General features: G+C 33.6%; 1 protein-coding gene across 5 annotated transcripts in view; it reads left to right on the plus strand.

The window, feature by feature from the left end:
* LOC125057018 (supervillin-like) overlaps positions 1-20,089 on the plus strand; it is a 182,527-nt gene that overhangs the window by 106,729 nt on the left and 55,709 nt on the right. The gene's annotated exons all lie outside the window — the stretch shown is intronic.

Below are 20,089 nucleotides of genomic sequence, written 5' to 3' on the forward strand. Positions count from 1 at the left end.
AAGGATTTTGAATTTGCTCCATAAGTCAGAATGTAAAGAATGTAGCAGCTCTGAACTATTAAGTTTATATTCGTAATTGCGGTAAAAGATAGGCCGCGAATCATTGATGCGTTTTCAATTCGGTGTGTTGGTGTCTATGGTACGTCGAATATAATCTTAACTTCCTTATATATTCTCAAAGTTGCCGGTCGCGTTTATTTGCCTGTATGAACGCTAGAAACTCGAAAACTACCGAAAGCAATGTCATGCCTAAGCATGGTTTAGATGTAGAATTATTAATTAATTAGGCTTTTACTAAATTGACTGAAATATAACGATTACTGTTAAAAAATCTTGCAAAATACACGTATACCACGCGGGCGAATCTACGGGCGAATGCTTTGATGTAACTTGACGTCATTGTAACTTTATAATTACAATTTGGTAAAATTATTTCACTATTGGCTAATTGAAACGATGTTACAAGTTAAGAAATTGTTACAATATTGCAATTAATCATAAATAGAACAAGGTTGTCTTTCATTGTCCAAGTAAGACGCGATGATATAATGAGAAATATTTACATTGCAATACAATGATACGTTTTGTAAGATATTTTATGAGATTTTTGTGTTGCATCAAGCCAATGTCAAGTAAAGTCAAATCATTTATTTCAAATAGGCACTTTTCTTCGTCAAAATTTCAAATTAGAAATATTAAAAAAAGACTTGTTGCCCCTTATAAAATGTATTTTCATATGGAGAAGAATGGAGAACATTTTTTCTTTTAATGTTTTTTTACAATGTTTTGTATACATTGATTTGATAATTATCTAAATAACAATATTACTTAAATAAAATAAATGGATGGTGTTATAAATATATACATGTATATATATTATAATTTTTCCTTTGCCTTAAGCCATAACATAGAATTTTGCATAATGTCTTTAAAATTACTATACAAGAAAGTAAACAAATTGATTTGATACGGGTGACCACACTTTCTACAAAAGATAATTATTCGGACAATTAAGAAAATTTGAATTATTAACGAAACCTGTTTGTTGCGACATAATTGGCTTGGAACTACTTTTCTCATTTTACTAACTACTTTCTTCCAGAAAGTGTTTTTGATGATTTCTCTTTAGACAGAAGCAATTTATTTAATAACTATTTTTAGTAAGAAATATCTATGTTTTCAAAGTGAATTACTATGGTTTGTTTTTGGTTTTCATAGCACTTGACGGCGTTTATGGCTCAGTGAATAACACTAGTAACAATTATTGGGGGTTCGATGCAAAAACCTGTGTTTCGTTTAAGCACGCACAGAACAGATAACACGTTGGCTTTAAATAAATATCATTTAGGTCATAGGTGGATACGGAAATTAAATTACATTTAGTGAAAAATTCGGGTTTGGTAGGTCTAGTTTAATAACTAGATATTTTTGTCAACCGATGTGGAAATGTGTCGTTCAACTCAAGATACGTACCTACTAAACTACTTCTAGTGCTTCCTATTCTACCGCTTTGTGAAGAAGAAAACTAAGCATACCACTGTGGTCCTGGGGAAATTGTGATTTATAAAGTACTTTGTAATGATCGAACGATTTCCCCTAAAACAATGGTTTCGTAATCGCGTAGTGCTAGATTTATCGGCGTGGCGGCGTGACGGTTAATTCGAAAGTTGACAAATTGAAAATGATGCTGTGGGCATAATTTACATACAATCGGAGTTATGTCAATGTTTGATCAAGAATCGAAATGTGTAGAGTAACGTTTTTAATGTTTCCGTGTTATAATAATAACACTTTATTAACATCAGAATAACACAAAAAAAGATAAAAATAGGACGTAAATGTATTACTGCTGAAAGCAGTTTCTTTAAATACAATACCGAACTTAATACTACACTAACCTACTTAATATAAAAATACATTTAGCTAATAATCTCAAAGGTTTACTGGTATAATGTTGTCAACGTGTATTAAAACTGTTGAATTTATTTGGTACCTAGAGAAAGGCACATTAGCGGTAGTTGTCAAAATTTTATATTCAATAATTTTACCCGAACTCTGTACGGCACAAGAAACATTGTAAAAAAAAACTTACAGTCGTTCTTTGATTACCATAAGTAATAATGTTCTTTTGTCAATGTAGGAAACCGGTCTTTAGTTCATATAGACTCGATAACATTGTAATTTATGGGCAGTAGGAAACTTTCTCCGAACGTGGGATTACCGCTATGACGCATAGTAATGTTTACATGCGTTCTCGTGGTCTTGGACTTGGTGCTATTGTAGTTTCCTTCTATAACGTAGGCTGAAAAATAGATCTATTAATTTTTTTGTTAAGCCAACAGCTTACATATGTAAAATTTATTCCTTAATATTTTTATTTAAGTTTTTTTTGTTCTTCAATTAGTTAGTAGTGAAATTTAGCCTGTTTTGTGCCTATAGGTCTTCTAACGAATGTTACTGCTTTATTTCACCATCGCTTTTAATGCCAAAAATAAAATTAATTAAAAAATATGTTTGTAATGTGCGGTCTTCGTGATACGCCTTTAAACAAAACGAAGTGAGAATTATTTAAATGAATACTCGAATTGAATACCTTCATTAAAAAAGACTGTTAAAAATCTAGGGAATATAAAAATTAAGTGAACTAATTTGTTTGGCTTTAAAACTTGATTCAGAATTACCTATAGGTCTGGTCATTCAAGTTTTTTTTTAACATGCAATTTCTCACTTAGCAGTCCGAAGCGAGGTTTTTGACCTACGGTACGAATTTATAAAAGTAGGTTAGTTGCGATAACGATTAATTAGAGCTTGGGTCTAATTAAAATTTTACGTGTTTTTTAACTCATTAATACGTTCCTAGGTATTACCTAGGTAATATTAATTTTAAACTATGCGACGAATACTTCCTGTATGTAGAGACCGCATAATGTCAATATATATACGGAAATTAATGTTATTTGTCAATTTAATAGGCAAGTGCCTACCACCCGCCGTTGACTTTTTGAGTCAACCCGGTTTCCTCACGATGTTTTCCTTCGCCGTTCGAGCGAATGTTAAATGCGCACATAGAAAAACATACCATTAGTGCTCAGCGGGGACTCGAACCCACGACCTCAGGGATGACAGTGGTACGCTGAAGGTACTAGGCCAACTGCTCAACTGCCGCTATTATTCAGCAATAGTACCTATCTCGTTTCATGAGGTTTATTAAAATGCAATAAAGCAATCACCGCAAAGTAAAAGCAATACACAATACAAAACTGCCTTGCGATTCTGTAACTCACTTTTCGAACTCACACAGCGGTTTTCGCAGCGGCGGTCGCGCTCAAACCAGTCGTAAAGCAGTAATTTTACGATTTGGCATTGTGATATGGAGGGAGCTTGTAGTTTATTGTTTGTAGCAGTAGTAACAGTGGGCAAACGGGCAGTTGGCTCACCTGATGTTAAGTGATACCGCCGCCCGTAGAAAATCACTTGAGTTGCCGACGTTTTAAGAATTGGTAGAATCTAGGGTATATAAGGTTTTTCGCTGTAAATAATGTTATCTAACGCGTATTCCAGTAACCCGATACATAAAATTACCAATTAGTCATGTCATAGAATCACAGTTCGGTAAAAAGTGTGCTCACGCGATTACACCAATTACAAGTTACACAATATACAACAATGCGCATGGCCTACAAACCCAGCTTTGCGATTATTGAACATATCTCGCAACTGTTTTGTTAGTATTCATTTGTTTATGTTATCAAATATTGTATTAATGAAGTCGGTATTCAATGAAATTGGTATTTGGATAATGAACTGAGTTTCCCTTGGATTTATAATTCTTTGGATTCTAGATTTATTTTGTTGGTCATTTATTGTATTTATATTGGTTTTCTCTAACCTAACTTAAAGGTCATAAGTTCGATCCCCGGCTGTGCACCAATGGACTTTCTTTCTAGACGCACATTCGCTCGAACTGTGAAGGAAAACATCGTGAGGAAACCGACATGTCTTAGACCCAAAAAGTCGACGGCGTGTATCAAGCACTGGAGGTAGATCACCTACTTGCCGATTAGATTGACAAATCGTCATGAAACAGATACAGATATCTGAGGCCCAGACCTAAAAATGTTGTAGCGCCACACATTAATTTATTTTTATATATTTAATAAAATTTGTATCTGTATTTTAAGGATTCTTATAAGTCACTCCCAACACGAATAAGAACTTTTTCGTTGGACCTAAATACTCATTTACAACACTTAAATAACCACCGCATTAGTTTTTTACGTCAATAAATAGTTTCAAAATTCGTTATATGGACATTTTAATGTTCTACTTTTATCTAGACTTCCTAAAACGCGCAACATAGGAAATCACAATTTCTTAACTGCTTTGAAACTGACCAAGATTAAAGTTAATCCGGATTCTTGATGAGATGTACCATATACAAAATATGTAGTATAGGAAGTTGTATATGTCGTTATTAAATACAATTTTCGACAAATCCTTCCAGAACCCTTACATTTATAAAGGGTATAAATAGAGGATAGGGTGGTATAATATACTAATATATAATGGTATAAATAAGAGATAAAAAATATATAAAATAAATACCATTTCTCTTATAACATACAAAGTGTTAAACTATAATTAGTAAATTACTCAATGTATGCGATGGAAAGAGCAATTGCCCGCATTACAACGGTATCAATACTTTTCACGCCTGACATCGTCCCGTTATAATGATTTGACAATTGATTCGAAGCGGTACGGTTTACTCGGCCTGCGATAAGGTTCAGTAGCTATGAGTTTCACGTAAAATACTTCGTCATCTTATTTCCTATAACATCTGCTGATTTCTTGAACTGTTTAAAGCGTGACTGTATACCTTGGATGTTAGTTTTAAATAGGACATACAACGACACACTATTTAAGTCTCGACTTGTTTAAGCTATCGCAAAATATGCTTAAGTATTAAGAACATCTATGGCGCTAAATAACATTGGTCTAAGATCCCGCTATACAACGACCTTCACCGAGATGCTTATTTAATGAAACTTATTTTATATATAATTTAATATGTCAATAAATATAATCCATATGGGTTGCCTAGCAAATTTCAGTCCAGAGTATGTTTAATTAATTAAAAAAAAAATTTTTTTTAAACATTTCACCGGTATGATTATTAGATAAATTCTATACCAATCGAACGTATGAAGCCCATAGAATATGCAAACGTTAGGTTGTTTTTAATCAATTAATTATTTATGTGTATACATATTTTTTATGTGACACTAAAGTATATATACATCTTTAGTATAAAAGAAGGTTATAGTGATACATATATAATACTACCCTGATTAAAAATATTGATTGAAAAAAGTTCAAAAAATTTACTACATGCAAATTATAAATTTTTTTTTTTTTTTAATATTAATTAAACATACTCTGGACTGAAATTTGCTAGGCAACCCATATGGATTATATTTATTGACATATTAAATTAAATATAAAATAAGTTTCATTAAATAAGCATCTCGGTGAAGGTCGTTGTATAGCGGGATCTTATACTACATGCATATTACTACTACTGTGTATGTAGGGTGTGTTTGTACTATGTGGGGTGTGCTCACAACCTCGCGTACATTACGTTCACACCATCACACAACACAGTCGAATTAGGTATTTCTTAGTTAATTTTCTTAGTATTTCTTAGTATTTAAATATTTTTGTTGAACCTCTTTTATATATTATGTATTCCATTGTTGGCTGTATATTTTGAATACTTGTTTTTTGTTATATATCATTTAATTAGCAGTAGGCGCATGAAATAAATTAGAGACTCAATCCGCTGGCAAAAATAATGTCATATAATGACGCGATTTCGATATTGTTCTCTGAAATATCCTTAACACCATATGTTTAGAAATAACTGATGCGGCTATTCGGAACATTGACATTTATTTTGCTAGTATGACGTACACGGGAGGAACCATTGGAAAATGTTTGTTCCACTTTTAATTTTAAATAGTGTGAAAATTTATTTCATAAATATTTTGGAGAAATTTCAACTTCAAACTTTGCTATAAATATAAATCTTTATATATATAATTCTTCTGTGAGTGTGTATGTCACTGAACTTCTCTCAAACGACTGGACCGATTTTGATGAAATTTTTTGTGTGTGTTCAAGGGGATCTGGGAATGGTTTAGATTCACAAATCAGCCCGCCAGATGGCGCTGCAGTCGGTACTTTCATACTTTGCTTTACTAATTGCTTGAAATATCATGCAGGACAACGTCTGTCGGGTCCACTAGTATTTATATATTTTAGTGAAGGTTTTTGTAATCTAAAATTTGTAAACTTTATTATTTAGTAACAATATCAAACTAGGAACACTACTTACTGTCGACAGAAGACTTTCGTTATTATTCATGTCTAACTTCCTGGTTCCCGAGTTTAGATCTCAATATTCACACGATAAGCAATTACACCGTAACGGAGGCTTATTGTGATTTTGCTTCCGATATGACCATTTATGGACATAGGAAGTAACATGTCAACATACGTTTTATTAAAATGGAACATTTTAATCGGGAAAGATTAACCGCAATGTTTCCGAGTTTTCATGATAAGTACGGCCTTTATTCTTATGTGTGAAAGTTTATTTTAGACTGAATTTATCATTATATAGATATTGAGATTGCAGAATTGGCCTAGTGGCTTCAGCGTGCGACTCTCATCCCTGAGGTCGTAGTTCGAACCCCGACTGTGCACCAATGAACTTTCTATGTGTGCATTTAACATTCGCTTGAACGGTGAAGAAAACATCGTGCGGAAACCGGCTTGCCTTAGACTCAAGTCGACGGCGTGTGTCAGGCAGAGAAGGTTGATCACCTATAAGATTGGCAAATGATCATGAAACAGAGACAGAAATGTAGAGGCCTAGACCTAAAAAGGTTGTAGTGCCACTTATTTTTTTTGTTATTAAAAATGTGTACCTAATTAAAATCTAGTTACGGACTTTATAAAATGACTTCGAATATAGTTTTGCTCATTTGAGAGACTTCGTTTGAACACTTTGCTTACAAACTTTTTATAGTTTTCTGCGTTCAAGAACTTTCAGTGCGTTGTAGATTATCTTATAAAGAAACTAGCTGACCCGGCAAACGTTTGTTTTGCCATGTATATTATTTCTAGGAAACATTTTTTTAGTTCATTAAAAATAACTATCTACAATAATAAAAAATAGGGGTTGATCTTAGAGGGATGAAAATTAGCGGTTGTATGTATTTTTGTATGCTGTATCATAAAAATATTAAAACAAAAAAATTTATTACCCATTATCACATTTGAAAGATAGATAGTAGCCGATTTTCAGACTTACTGAATACGAATATAAAATTTCATATGAATCGGTCGAGCCGTTTTGGGGAGTATGGGAACGAACATTGTGACACGAGAATTTTATATAGAATTAGATATTATTTTATCATGATTTATTTAATACACCCAGGACTGTCTAGACGCGCTCGTGGCATCATAAACTTGTATGGAATATATTTATAGTCTTTTTAGGGGAAAAGGTGTAAATTACTGTCGGTGACTTCTCTGGGGTAATCGATTTAAGGGTCGTAAACAGTTCCTAGTGGCTATTGCGTCTAGACTGAGTCTAGACTGTTATTTTATTAGAGATGCCTCAGCTGCATCTGTACTTGGATTGTGGATACGTTGTGTGAATATCAATGAAGTTTGTAGTGGCATTTTCCAGGCGTGTGTTCGTCGAGAGCGCTTTAGGACGAATCTTAGAGGTAGAAGACGGGGAGTAAATGGGAGAAGATATGCCCATGTTCCTATGTAGTGTATACTGCACTGGAGGTTTTTGAGTTTAACATGCCGTTGAGGTCCCGGTAGAATGCGACAGCGACCCCGGAGCCTCTGTAACGTGGTTTTTTTAGTGGGTATTGCCCACCCAGGCGGAATAGCAGAGATTGTGGTGTGGGTCGAGTCCTACATACCGCTGCAACTTTTGGGGGCAGGGGAAATGCATTTCCACTTCGGATATCAAAAAAAGGCGTGTGTTTGTTACTACGAGCTAACTACCTTTAGATAAAACAAATTATGTGAGACCAAATTTACTTTAGAAGAAGTCAAAACATAGTTAAATCTTCAGTGGTAAAATTTCTAATGATTTATTAATGGCAATTGAACGAATGTCGCCAAGAGTTACGTAAATGATAAAGCTCTTATTGTGATGGAAATAAGAGTCATAGAATTTGACTCTCGATTTCAACATTGGTAGCTCACGGTGCACTGATTTTGTTCCGACTTGTAAGTCTTGTAACGCAATTGTACGGATGTGGGTTAATGGGTATGAGATAATGGTCATAAACTCACTGATGGATCCGCTGTATGCAATAGATATTGGTTCCTATGAATGCTTCTTGTTTAAGAGATTGAATTATAGATATAGACATATCATTTATTACAAACAAAAAGACACTCACATAAACACTCAAAATAACTATAATAAAAAAAAACTATAAAATATAATGTGACATAAAAAAAATCCCTTGTCGCATTCGGTTCGTTTCAAGTGTGTAATGCGTGTGTGCTGTGGCTGTAATTGGCCCTGGCTCAGCATTTTGCTGAGGAGCAGAATGTACCACAGCGCTGGTCAGAATGACCAGAGATCACAGCAGCTAGTTTGCGCCTCAGTCGCAAATAAAGAAAGAAAAGGAATGTAGAAAAAAAATAATAACATTTGTAAAAAGTTTGCGGTATAAGTAATAAAGTCTTGTGAAAAAGTGTCTAGTAAATAAAATAAAATTAATAGTTCAACATAATAATATTTTTAAGAAGTACCTATATAAATATTTTTTTATGTTTTTTTTTGTTGGGCCACTTCGTGGGATTTTTGTTGAGTCAATAGATGAATCTTATAACTGCGACTAAAATTTGATTTTAATTCCTCATAACAATGACTCATATGAATTGCCAGTCTTGATCGAAAGAATTAAGCGTTGACATTTAAAATATCATAAAACCAAGCATTATGTCTGTAATTATAGAATTCGAAAAGAGAGTTTTTATCGAAATTACTGAGCGGTTTACGCAGTCGAACCGGATAATTTAAAGACATCGACTCGATGGCCTTCGATCTATTCGTGAATCAATAAAAACATTGTCCCAGCCTTCCCATTTCTTAAGTTTATTTGTCTCTCACATTTTTCTCACGTTCCCAAAATGGATGTCTGTTTTTATACCACTTTTTGTTCGCCCTCGTGTACCTACTTTGTTTTAGTCTATGTAGTAATTATGAATCATTTACGATAATTTTAGAAGCGTTATACAAGATTTGCCTTACTTTTAAATTAGCACGTGTACGTTACACGGAGTGGTAATTCAAAGGTCACATCTGAATAGAATGCTCGGCAGATGCTTGCACAATAGACTTGTTATACGGTAACAATAACCAAGTATGCATCCAGGAAGATGTAACTACTGTTGATTTATTTCGGATCTTTATCCAACCCAACATTTGCAACATCTGCTCTAAAAGTACCATGAAATCGCTTGTATATTATAATTGTTATCATTAATGCTATCTATGTCCTTATCTCTGTTGGAATTAGATGTTTTTATTGCATGTTTACGTTAATTTCTATCAATTCACGAATCCTAATAGCTTTTTGGTATGTTTCGTGTGTTGAATTGTACTTCCAAATCGGTATTGTTTGTTTACGTGTAGTGTACACTATACGTGTGGGTAATGGACCGCGCCTCCGCTGTACTACGAAGCTTAGCGAGTAGCGACCAGCGGTGAACCAAACGAGTCAGTATTCAGTCGCGCGCGGCATACGCGCCCGTCAATACAACGCAACGGTCGTTCACAACAGCTGATCGGACTCACGATAAACAAAATTTCATATAAATTCACCTGTTTTGTTCAATTGATTATACACGTGGAGTTTGGATTAATGTTGTGAATTGACGTTTGCCAGACAAGCCAATATTTGGGTGCAATATGTTAGTAATAAATAGTCCTATATAGTGTAGTGTATGTGATAATGGATACGTAATTATCGACGGATTATTGGTTTCCACTCTTGACGGTGAGTTTACAAATACAAGTTTTGTTTATGAATACCGATAAACGGATGTGATAGACAGGTTTTTTGGTTTATTACTTTTTAATTACCTAATTTTTGTTACAACGAGCTGTGTCGATTGTTTATTTGCGAAAGACGGCGTTGCGTCGCGCTCCCTACCCCTGTGAACTTGAAGGGTGTAACCCTCTAGTCTGCTACGCCGGTCATCAAACTCTGGCAATACTGATGCTTTCAAATTGAAGAGCTTGGGAAAATCCAAATTTGTCATATAAATTTTCTATGCTGTACAAATTTATCGAGTAATAGAAATTTATCGGCTCTATGGTTTAACAATAGTATTGATCAACGGGTTATTCTATTGGCTAATTGGAGAGAGCTGGTAACGAATTAATATAACTATCTTATCTTATAAGGCACGCGACGCGAATATACAAGGACTTTCACTATTGACAAGAGCATTTCCCTTTTTCGTGATATACATCCGTACTTGTCTAATTTTTATTCAGAGCATATCGCAAGTTTCACCATCTCTTGTATTCCAGGAAGTGCACAGCAGATCTCAGTAGGAAAGTGCGTTTCCTAGACATTACGGGAAAGTTGTTTTCTATGAGTTAAGGGCATCATTAAGAAATACAAAGTGTTTGCAGTTGTTATCCTTTTTACAATCGAACCAGTGTTTCAAAGCGTGACTTTATTTTTATAGCTTTTATACTACACGATTTTCGATTCTGCATATTTAATTGTACTCTTTGAATAAAATTGTTCAAGTTAAGGATGTGTTTGGTATTAAATAATACGTGATACAATGATTGTGGTTTTGTTGCGGTATTGAACTTAGTGCACTCGAGGTTATATCAGTCAGTAATGAGTTTTTATGTTCGTATATATTATGCGTTACCTTGACCGAACACCTTTCTAGTTTTGAGTGACATCATTGCAATTTTGTATATTGTTTATATTTTCGTAAGGATTTAGGCAATTTGTGGTGATTATATTTACGCAACTTAAAGAAATTTTAAGTAATTTCCCCTCATATAAACGTTTATGATTGCTCAACAACACCTTGTAATATCGTGCTAACGTATCGAAGACTGCATAGAGACCACAGCGGCCATCGTATCTATATCATCGTGCTATTTTAATTCGTGAATCTATCATTAAATAATTTTTCCTTTAGTTTCTATAATTTATGTATCGATGTATTTTATGTTTGCCCATAAGTGTCACATTTAATCATGTATTTTATTTTTCTTATGTTCCAATGTAGGAGTGTGCCGAGCGTTGGCATGCTTTTGTAAATAAATAAATTAAAGATATTTCTGTGAGTACGTTTGTGAGAAACCTCACCTCTATTGAAAGTGTTAGTACGTCTTCTACGCAGTAAAGTAAGACGGATTATCAATAATAAATAAATAGTCATAAATGGATTCCATTACTTGAAATGGGATTAAGAGTTTAAAAATATCGAATCCATTAAGTGCTAAACGTCTCAAGTGGTAGGAAGCATCAAACGTCTTGGTTCTGGGATTTGGTAAGGATCTCTCTATTTTTGGCTGATTGATAGTTCTATTTTAGTGACTTCCGCTGTCTTTAGCGTTGGGAATTGTATTTTTAACGGCAAGTTTGACAGACTGTTAGAGATCTGTATAGTTTTAATACTCCTGGATAGCTGAATCGTATTGGCTAAATGCTAAAATTGATAGAAAATCTACGATTTGTAACAATTACAGCCTACTTAAAAAAAAATAGAATCTGTGAAATATTAAATAATACAATTTATTCTAAAATAAAGGTTTCCACTGGTATACATAATAGAGATACATCACACACTATCGATCCCCTAATACTAGAGCTTTATAAAGCTACACAGTAGTTTCCTTAACATATGTTGGTATCGAAAACATTTCTAAAATTATTAGAAATAGACATTTCTACTTGGTGACTCTTGATGTGTAGGTAATATTTCCTGAAACTAGTAATACAACCATAACATGTGGACCAAATAATGGCGAACGATATAGATAATTTGTAAATACAACCTTGTTTAAAAAACGAAGTTGGATAATAATGGATGTTGGGATTATCGTGAAGATGGAGTTCAATAGAAGAATAAAAATATTTATAGAGTATGCCTAGAGGAAAATAACTCATTATATTGCCACGCCCATTACTCATTGCGCGCGCATACAACGCAGATCGCAGCATCAATGCGGGAACACGAGTCGGGAAAATATATCGCATTTTTATTTGACGCTTGAATAGCTTGATTTGGATGATATGTGAGAATTGGGTAGATATCACTCGGTATAATATAAAAAATTAGGACAAATATGAAAAACGTGTTGAACTACGCTTCGCTATAAATAAAACTTAATGAATACAATTTTATTACAATTCCTTCACTAATTAATCGAAAGGAACTTCGTTCCATCCGGGTGTCCCTTGACACCTCTCAAGTTTTTTATCACTTTCAAATTAATATATTGTTATTCTTCTTATAAACCAAACTTCAACACTAATATATTGTTGTTATTATTATCATATATTATATTATATTCTTTACGTCACTATACTAAACTTTGATAAAAAAGCAAGATGGCGCGTAACCGAAAAACGTGACGATTTTGTTCAAAATTTCTCCCGTACGTCGATAAAGAAGTTTGTTGAAATTGTTTATGGCTTGCAAATTTCCTAACGCTACTTTGTGTAATATATTTTGTATATTATACTATATTTTGTAACCATACCTTAGTTATACTCTGATTATTAATTCCGTAGACCTTAAAATTACAAACCATTATGGCAGGGCACATTTTTTAACTTCAATACGAGTATTAACTTCTACATATTTTAGTAAATGATCCATTTGATTAAGTGCAGTGCTCCACATTAAAAGTGGTTTACGGTGAGTGATAATTACATCACTTTTAATCAGAAACATTAAAAAAAACACAAGTCAAGATAACATTTTTTTTTAAATGGTTTACTATACCTGGAATTAGCAGGCAGTGATACCAGCTTAATAATAAAATAATGTAATTAAAGTTAATTCGATATATTGTTCGTGATATTGAAATATAATATGTTATTTTTGTATTAGGTCACTTGAGTAGGTAAGTTAGTTAATTTAGATTTACCTTTTTGTAGGTAAAACATTTAAATACGTAGCATTTTATTTTGTTATTGCCCTCAAATGGGTCAAATTTGTCCCTTTCTCGGTGGAGAACTTTTTTAGTAGCAACACTTATGAAATGTCAGAATTCTATGGAATGATAAATCAGAGTTTACATAGTTTTAGATTATTATATTGACCACTATTTTGTGGTTCAGTTGATAATTTGGTACTGCGTGTGGCTCTGTGTGATTGTTTGACTTTGTACGTAAACCTGCTTCAAAATGTAACTTCAAATTACTCGTTTGTACGAATTAATCTGTGGTCATGTAAATATTACGTACCTATTTACTTAACATACACGCTCTAATGCGTTGCAGACTAATGTAGGTTAATGATCCAAAAATAATACTTGTTTCAGAAACCGCAATAAACACACAGAGTAATACAACTTTTATTTTTTTATATGATATTATGCGGGAAAACGAGCCTACGCTACACTCATAAACATCCCATGAACATCCATGTTAGTGAGTGTGTTGCCGGCTTTTTAGGGTTAACTAAAGAGTATGATATGTAAATATCGATTTTAATGTTAGAACTTAAGAACTCGGTTTCTATCAAATCATATTTTGAATACTAAATATTCAATTTACGTATATTAAATTATTTAAAACGCAGAAACAATTGTTAATGTGAACATTCATTACGCGTATTTATTGCAAACAAAAAAATCTCTAAAATCGTTAACCTTCAATAACTGTAACATTGTTAATACACTTGTGTAAATACGCGTCACAGTGCTCTGTTAAAAGTTACTACATTCGAAATGTATATAATAAATTAAAGATTACAATATCTCTTTATCTAATATATCTATTTTAAGGCCAAATTTCGTCGGCTATACCTACGCGTACATCTTATAGTTGTAAGTCGTATAATTAATCTCGTGCTGACTTTGATAATTATCGATCTAGGAGTATAAAGTGTTTTTTATAATAACACAAAGACCACCTGCGCCTGCGCAGGCGCGGGTGCGCACCCACTTGAGGTTCCGGTCAATAGTCATTCTTGACTGTCATTAGCAGAATTTTGTATATAGGTGTATATTACTTTATTTTAATGAGAGCTTTATTTTCATCAAACAAAACATATCACTTACTCTCTGGGGTAATTGAATTATTCTCGTGGATGATTATGTTATCATTGGGTTGTGTTAAATTGTTAAATGTCAGTGCATAAAAGAGTGTCTTTGTCCGTCCGTATACGCACTTCCGTCGTGAAAGCGGCTTTCTCTTTATAAATGGAGCAATTATTCTGATAGGTCAAAGGGCTTATTTCTCGCTAATAATCTCATATTATCCTGCATTGAACTTTTTATGAAGATTATTTGGACTGATTCGGTGGTTAGTCAGACGTTTTATGCGTGAGATATGGTAGTACTCTTGTGTGTGTGTATAGTCGCTGGTGCACTTCCTATGCCATAAATCTCTTTCTCTTTAAATTGTAAAAGAAATTCAGTAGTACAGAGGTATTCAACTAATTATTTAATTTTTAATTGCTTGACATACTTGACTTATAGTCCTATAGGGGGCATATAAGGGGGAAGAGAACATCCACCATAGAAAACCAGCCTGATCGGTCCTGCAGCTCTCTTAATTTCACTTCACATTATTTCAGCTTCACTTGTCTCAGTAATGATGCTTCGTTGCCAGGTCTGTTTTGGACAGCCGCGTTTCCTTTTGCCTTGAGGATTCCAGGCGAGGGCATGCTTGGCAATGTGACTTGGATTCCTCCGGAGCGATTCCAACCAATTCCAGTTTTGGCGTTTTATAGTCCTTTCAATTTGCACCTCATACCATATGAAAAGCAACCATAAAAAGAGCGGAATCGCCTGCATCTTTCTGTAGCTGTAGTCAAAACAACTTAGAAGAAAACAATTTGAAATATCTTACGAGGTGCATTTTCATCAACGCAACACTGATTTATATATTATCTTATCACAACTGATATAATTTCTTTGCTGATTGACTAATTATATGTAGCGTTGTGTTTTCTCCTTTATTTATTGTTTGGAAAACACGCGACCAATGAAATAATGATTTATCTGTACGTTTTAAGTAGAAGTAAAATCGAATAATTCATTGGCGTAATTACATAATTGAGTCCCAGAATGATGTTGTAATTTCAGGAGCCTGTGATACGCTTACTGTGTAGAAATAGAAAAATATTTAAAACTTAATTGGGCTATATTGTAGTTTAGATTATATTGAAGTGCTAAAACGGCTTAAGATTAAAAGTCCTATCTCTTTTATTTGAATATTATTCAAGAATTTGGTTAATTTATATTTTTTTCTACAAAAAGTAGTTAACATTTTCGCTTTTTGTCGTAAATAGTACATTTTTAAGCTATTCAAACGGTAGAAGGGTTTTATACGAATAAACGAAGTTAGGTGCTATGTATAGATCTAGACTGGGTCGTACGTTCGAGTCACGGCTGTGTAATTTTGCTTTTGTTTTATTAACAATTGCTGCTACGGTGAAGGCAAACATAGTGAGGAAACTGGCATCTCTTCAAACAAACTTTTACGATATGTCTAGATCATAAACAGAAGGCTTCTTGTCTATTAAATATTATCAAAGCATTGTATTTGTATAAAGTATTAAATTTTAAGCTTTTAATAGGCTTACAATATGCCTTACAAATACGAGTAGGTGTATGGAGTAATTATTCATAATTCATGTACGCAAATTGCATACATATGCCGATGACACAAATTGTTTGTTTACACACACACACATGTACTATCAGTCGATTAGCTCATTGTCGTAATAGGTGGTCTGTTCCTTTATCGTTTAATGACGACTAATTTTCGATTTTGCGCACCGTAATTCTGATGAACATGATAAATCATGATATTAAATCAAATCTAAAGATTAGACAAATGTAAAGTTACAAAAGTAGGCATTCATTAATTTTTATTATTATAAGCAATAAAACAATCTGGAGTCGTAAACAAACAATATTATTACTGCCCTTACTAAGCTTTTGCAGCTGAATACGTACTATATATATCTGAAAAGTACTTCACAGTAGTCCAGGCTCTTTGGGAAGCTTCCAACATTTGATTTCCATACCATTATGAGATCGAAACATGCTAAAATTTATCCGCAATTAGAAAAATTCGAAAAGAAGAAAGAGCTTGATACTGTCCCTGGTGCAAAGTCCCTCTGAATTGCTTAGCATGTTACTGAAGATTTAATGTTAAGCCTTACAGGCTACACAAAAGCCAAAACCCTCTTTTTCTATATTCATTTTCTTCTTTGATGACATTATCGGGAGCAAAGAATGTTCGTGTTCTTGACTCAAACATATAAACAAATACAGATTTTACTAATGATTAGAGTCGTACATCATTAACCTTTGCGACATTCGATTCAATGGGGTTTTCTTGATTTGTAGCCGTCTTGAATCTCCTGATATGTTACGTTAGTGTACTGTAACTCTACCATTGATAAAGTATTAAACGGTAAGATAAAATGCGTCTGCAAAATTTTCTAAAGCGTTGTAATATTTTTGTTTTTGACCCAGACTTTGTACGTTGGCGTTTATAAAATTTACGATGTAGGAACTGTTTTAGTGTGGTTGTTGATTTGGTAAATATCGGTTAAACAAAGGGCCAGATAAGTATCCTGTTTAGAAAGAAGTGTAACAAGAAACAGTTTTACAAAATAAAGCACGTTATCACAATAGAACAATTATTTAAAGGAATTGAATAAATTAACACCTTCTAGGTCTTTGATAAAATAACATCCGTTCGTCAATTATATTCTTTATGTATTAAAGTTAACGTATTTTTGATACTCGCGTAAAAAAAAACACTTGTGTATCAGGCGATAGGGCATAAAATGAAAATTCAACATTGTTTAATATAATATAAAACAGAACTGGCAATGGACAAGTATATAGATGAATGATGAAGATGCACAGATAATAGACTTTAAAGACAACTATATGGAAAGGACAAGGGGAAGAAGGAGAAAAGGGCGCCCTAAAAAATGGTGGATAGAAGAAATAGAAGAGTTAGCAGGAAGTGAATGGAGATATTTGGAGGAAGCTGAAACCCATGAAAGGGTTCTGATCAATGGTACTTAAGGAAGATAGGATAACAATAAAAAAATTTATATAAAAAATCTGAACTGTACATTTGTAAATGTAGGAAATTAACAGGTTTTATTATTATTATTAATTTAAAATAAATAATAATGTAATAATTCTATAATGAAAAAATTGCATGACCACGTCGTGGATTTTTTTTGCATTGCGAAACAAGAGTTACCGTGGTTAGGATATAATGATTTAAATTATACGGTACGTTTTAACCTTGAGTACAAAAACTTGTTACACGGGACCTAATTTTGAGTTCTTGCTTATAGTATGTTTCTGCTCATGTCATGTAATTTAAATTAAATTAATCTAACTTAGATTCTCTCTCTTCAGTCGATATCTCATGTCTGAGCTTCGTGGTCAGCAAGGAAAGATCTGGAGCGGACTATCTGTGTCCAACGGTTTCTTTCCAGCGACTCTCTATCACTCTTAATTTGCCGTCGGCATATGATAGGCAGGCGTGTCCGTATGCGGAGATGTGTTAGAATCGATGTATTGGCGCTTCGCAGACCACGGTCTGAGCATTCGCCGCCAGCACCACATCTCCAAGGCATCGATCTTTTGCCTTTCGTTTCCCTAACTCTTTAAATCTAGATTCTGTTCCATTGAGGTTTTATAACACTCCTTAAATAGTTATTTTTAATTAATGAAACTTAATTCAATAATTAAATACCGACTAATGTAATGACGTGAAGTTCAAGATCTTGTTAAACGCGTTCTAATCTGATTAGAGCAATTAATCTTTTTAATGTATGACCAATATTAGATGTACAAATCGTACACACATCAAATTTAAGATAATCTACGGTCACTGTGATTAAAGTGTAATGAAAGCGCAAATTGTTTTCTGAGAAATACAAAGTACAGTGCTGAGTCGCAGGTGATTGATGATGCGTTCGTTTTGAACGAACAATCAATTACTCTTGCTCAAATGGCTTCTTTGGATCGTACATGGTTTATCTTGAAATACCATGAGGAGATTGTTTTAACATCGTTAGTAGTCTGTGCTATGTATGCGGCGCTCATTTGTTTCTTTAACTAAAAAGGCTTATCTTTGTAATAGTATACAACCATTTTGCGGCTCCAATGAATGCTTTACTTTTGAAAAAACTTAAGATTCAGCTATAAGACGTGAAGTGATACTTCGAGGTTTCGTAGTCCGTCGTTCCACAACTGAGCGTTTGTTTAAGGCCGTTATTACCGCGCACCACCACTATGTAGAAGCAACTGTCCACTGAAGTATTTTGAGGAGAAAGCGTACTAATTCTTAAAAGCCCGGCAACGTACTTGCGAACCTTCTGGTAGTGTGAGTGTCCATGGGCGGCGATATTACTTAATATCAGATGAGTTATACTCGTATATATATATAAGAAACAAAAGGTATTTCAAGCCACAATAAGAATGATTGAGTACTGACAAGTATATGTCAAAAGTTATTTGACAGCTAAACTCCGTGTGACAACAACGTATTAAATTTTGACACACTGGAATCATAATTCGCGACTCTAAACCCTCAAAAAGCCTATACCTTTTATCCTAACAGTGTCAGTTAAATGGACAACGATAAGGGCAATAAAGTTTCATAAATTTAATTTTAAAACCCCATCAAAAATAAAACAAAATACAGAGGAAGTTATATAGCTAGAGCTTTAAAAGCTGACGATGTTACGCTTAAACTGATTTCTAGTGAAACTTAAAAACACACAAAACCTATTTGTAGCTGTTGTTCGCAAAATAACAGTCTGTATTTCAAAGTAATAGAATTCTATTTATTGAACTTAGAGAATCTCTGAAACTTGGGATTTGTGTAATTTGCTTTTGTAATTAATTTAATAATCAAAGCATCTCCAAATCTGAACAGTAGGGAGAACTAAATTTAATTAAACTGACAGTTACAGCTCTAAACGAATTACCAATTATCAAATATCTGGATACTACAGATTCATTTGTATTCAAGTACTAGCTGGCCTGACGAACATCGTACCGCCTAACAGTCGATTCTTTATTTTTTTTAATACTTATTCTGCTATTCGGGACACCGGTCTAGCTAGTAAGATAAAAAAAAGAAAGTTGATAATACAACAAATACATAATGTCAAAAAATCCAAATTTACCTTCCCGGAACCCCTCTACTAACACTTGAACTTTATGATATGGTATTAAAGTTCAAATTGCCTTTAAATATTATTACGAATATTTTGTATGGGAATATAGAAAAGTGTTGTTTTTAGACTTTTTCACTCAATTTTGTTTAATTTTTCTCTCCGTAAGAACCATCCTCGTACTTCAAGGAATATTATAAAAAAAGAATCAGACAAATCGGTCAAGCCGTTTTCATGTTATGCCGTGACAACGGAAAACGGGTTTAATTTTTATATATATTGATTACGTCACGCAATTTTTGAAGATTATTGACCCCACCCCCATGTAATGCGCCGTAACGTTTTTCTGTACCCAATAGTAAAACGTTTCGTAACCACCCAGTGACTCTTCATACCTAAAAGTTACCATTATGTCGTGTAAAGTACAGGAAAGTCGAAAATAATATTAACAATAACGCTGAATTCAATCCCCGCCCCGCATCGTAACGTTTTACAAAAGGACCCCCCCCCCAAATTCGTTACGTAATACTTCAACGCTACCTATTGGACTTTTTCGAAATCTAATGTATTATCGCTGCCTTGTGGAATGCTATGGTGCTAATTA

The sequence above is a fragment of the Pieris napi genome, chromosome 16 (assembly GCF_905475465.1).
Source record: "Pieris napi chromosome 16, ilPieNapi1.2, whole genome shotgun sequence".
In the NCBI taxonomy this organism is placed as follows: domain Eukaryota; kingdom Metazoa; phylum Arthropoda; class Insecta; order Lepidoptera; family Pieridae; genus Pieris; species Pieris napi.